At 47.8% G+C, this 3,165-nt stretch overlaps 1 pseudogene; it reads left to right on the top strand.

The window, feature by feature from the left end:
- The first annotated feature begins 534 nt into the window (after window positions 1-534).
- LOC149298626 (U2 spliceosomal RNA) lies at window positions 535-687 on the top strand (annotated as a pseudogene).
- The last annotated feature ends 2,478 nt before the right edge of the window (window positions 688-3,165 follow it).

Genomic DNA, 3,165 nt, shown 5'->3' with positions numbered 1-3,165 from the left:
TTGTTTATGGAGAGCACGAGAGTGTGTTTATGTTATGGTGTAGATGCTTTTCTGCTGCATTTCTGGAGGCTAATACAGCCTGGATGGGTTGCCATGGCTACATTCCTGTCTCCTGTGACTCAGCTCATTGTCCAGCCCACAGCCAACCCCTTTTGGCTATTTAAGCAGCTAGACTTCACTTGGGGCAAGATTTCCGTCGTTTCAGAGGCACTCATTGACTCGGGGGGCAGCGGGCCTTTTTATTGACAGCATCTTTGCCCAGAAGCACTCTATTCCGTTGCAGCTTCGGACTGCTCCACTTGCCATTGAGGCGATCGATGGCAGACCATTACAGCCCCCGCAGGTCACCCATGAAGCCGTTCCTTTGTTTATGGCTGTTGGGGCTCTCCATCATGAAATTATACAACTCATTAGCCAGTGGTTTTAGGATACCCGTGGTTGCACAAACATAATCCCGTCTGCTGCTAATGCACAGAACAGCACCAAAGGAGCACGCACCTCAGACTCCCAAAAAAAAAAAAAAGCTATGTTTCCTTAGCTTCTTGGCCTTTTGGCTAAGATCAAGTGTAGTACCCTTGGGGCCGGGAAAGCATGGAGCCCGAGGTGTTCACAGTTTCTTTGACTCACAGCGAGGCCACGTTCACGCTTTGTTTTGTGATTTTGTACCACGTTTTTGGATCACCGCTTTTTTTTAGGCGGTGAAGCCTAAAGGGGGTTACTCCCTTGCGGGGGTGCCCTGAAGGCTAAAGGGGTCTCACAGCATGGAACAGCACCAAAAGGAGCATGCACCTCGGGCTCCAAAAAAAAAAAAAAAGACACTTGTGTAGTACCCTATGGGAAGTGGGGAAAAGCCTGATCCTCCGGCCTTGAGGTCGAGGTAGCATGGAGCCCGAGGTGTCCACTTGAGCCCCAGAGAAATTCTGGCGTCACATTCATAACCCTGCACTACTGTTGTGAAATGTGTGAGCACGAGGAGCACGGAAGGCCAAATGCTATAGAAGCACTCTTCACTCCAAGACCCATACGGGCATGTGTGTGAACAATTTTTTATTTTCTGCCTCACGGAAAATGGCTGGACACTTATTTATTATTCACTAATTGCACTTTCCGTTGGTGCACTTGTGCCTATTAACTAGGATGGATCACAGATTTTTTTGATCACGGCCTGCATATGTTTTTCCTTTGGACACGTTTTCAGTTTTGATGCTTTGGAACACTGCACCGCAGTGAGGACTGGTTTCCAGTCGTTTGTTGGGAGAGGTGGGAGAAGTCTTTTGGTTACCCACCTTTTTCCCTATAGTGGTTCTCCTATTCGGAGGGAACCATGAAGATCCGACCCTCCTGCAGGCCTTTTGGCCGGGGTGGGGAGGAAAGGCCCTGGCATATTTTATGGGGGATTGCCGAGCAAAAGTTTATCGACGGACCTGAGCTTCGCTGCGATCTTTCACAGGATTCACACCCAACGAGAAGCACGACACCTCGGGCTTCCAGAAAAAAAATAAAAAATAAGAAAAATAAGAAAAAGCTATGTTTCCTTAGCTTCTCTGCCTTTTGGCTAAGATCAAGTGTAGTACCCTATGGGAAGGGGGGAAACACCTGATCCTCTGGCCTTGGGGCCGGGAAAGCATGGAGCCCGAGGTGATAAATTGCCCTGGCAGTATTGCACGCCGCTGCACACGGCGAGCGCACGTTTTCCACTGGCGGCCTTCCTGCACTTTCTTCTCCTTGCACCTTCTGGTCTTGGAGTTAAGAATTCTATTTTTGAATCTGGCTAGGCCAGAAATGACCTACCCTTATTTATTTTAATTTATACATTCACTATGTTTTTACACGTGTGCCTATTAATTTGTTTTTTGAACTTCACGGTTTGACTCACAGCGAGGTCACGTTCACGTTTTTGATTTGCGATTTTGTACCACGTTTTTTGGATCACTGTTTTTCTCTTGAGGCAATGAAGCCTAAAGGGGGTTACTCCTGAAGGCTTAAAGGGGTCTCACCGTTCGGGGTGAGACTCCAAGGGGAATTTGTCTGGGTTCCCCTTGTGGCTAAGATCAAGTGTAGTACCCTATGGGAAGGGGGGAAAAGCTTGATCTTCTGGCCTTAGGGTCTAGTTAGCATGGAGCCCGAGGTGCGAAATTGAGCCCCAGCTTGTAGTACGCTGGCGTCACTCTCCACAGTCTGCACTCCCCACCTGTGGATGTGAATTGCACGATGAAGCACTAAAGGCCTCGCTACTGAAGCACTTCCCTTTACTTGCCCTTATGGGCTTGAAAGAGGAATAATTTTTTTTTTCACGATGTGCACGTGTGCCAATTAATTGGGCCTCCACTTCATGTTTTTTTTTTTTAACACGGAGAGGATTTGATTTTAGATCACAGACTTTGTACTTCGTTTGAGCACTGCACTCCTGCAGTAGATCTGGACTTTTTTGTCCTGATGGGTAGAGGTAGTGCGATGCCTTATGGAGGAAGACCAGAAGATCCGACCCTCCTGCAGGTCTTATGGCCGGGGACGGGAGGAATTGTGTTTGACATTTCCTTACGAGGAATGTCAGACGAAGACTTGAGAAAGCTTCAGGCTTCTGCTGCTCTTACGCACAGAGTGCACGCACCTGAGAAGCACGGCAGAAAAAAAAAGCTGTTTCCTTAGAAACCTTTCTCCTTTTACTTCTGCCGCTACCAAAACCACACGCTCCTTTAAGTCCTACTCCCACATTCTCTCACTCCTACTCCGGTGACATCAATCCAAACCCAGCGATGTTGATCCTCTCCAATTTTTGAATCTAATTCAACTTGGCATTTCCCAGACTTCTACTATAACCTGCCCTGACCTTGCCACAGCACACTATAACAACACTATATCAACTGCATTTGACTCACTTGCTCCCCCTCAACTTTGCAAAGCTCCATGTCGCCAGCTTTAACCCTGGCACTCAAGGCAGAGTATAATAATAATATTGCACTGCAATTAGTGTCCACTGTCGCCTGCTGTCGCCTACTGTCTGTAATGCAATCCAGGGGTCCACCGTCTGTAATTGAAAATACAGCCTCCAGGCCCCCCCCAAGTTCCAAGACATATACAATGGGGGGCATTACACAATACATCTTGGGTGACCACATCGGCCATGTTTTCCAGGACACATAACTTTTACATTCTGCTGACCAG

This window comes from Sceloporus occidentalis, unplaced genomic scaffold (assembly GCF_023333645.1).
Source record: "Sceloporus occidentalis isolate IW3139 unplaced genomic scaffold, rSceOcc1.0.p SCAF_32, whole genome shotgun sequence".
NCBI lineage: Eukaryota > Metazoa > Chordata > Lepidosauria > Squamata > Phrynosomatidae > Sceloporus > Sceloporus occidentalis.
The sequence above is the reverse complement of the archived record's forward strand: the minus strand, read 5'-3'. Positions and strand labels throughout refer to the sequence as shown.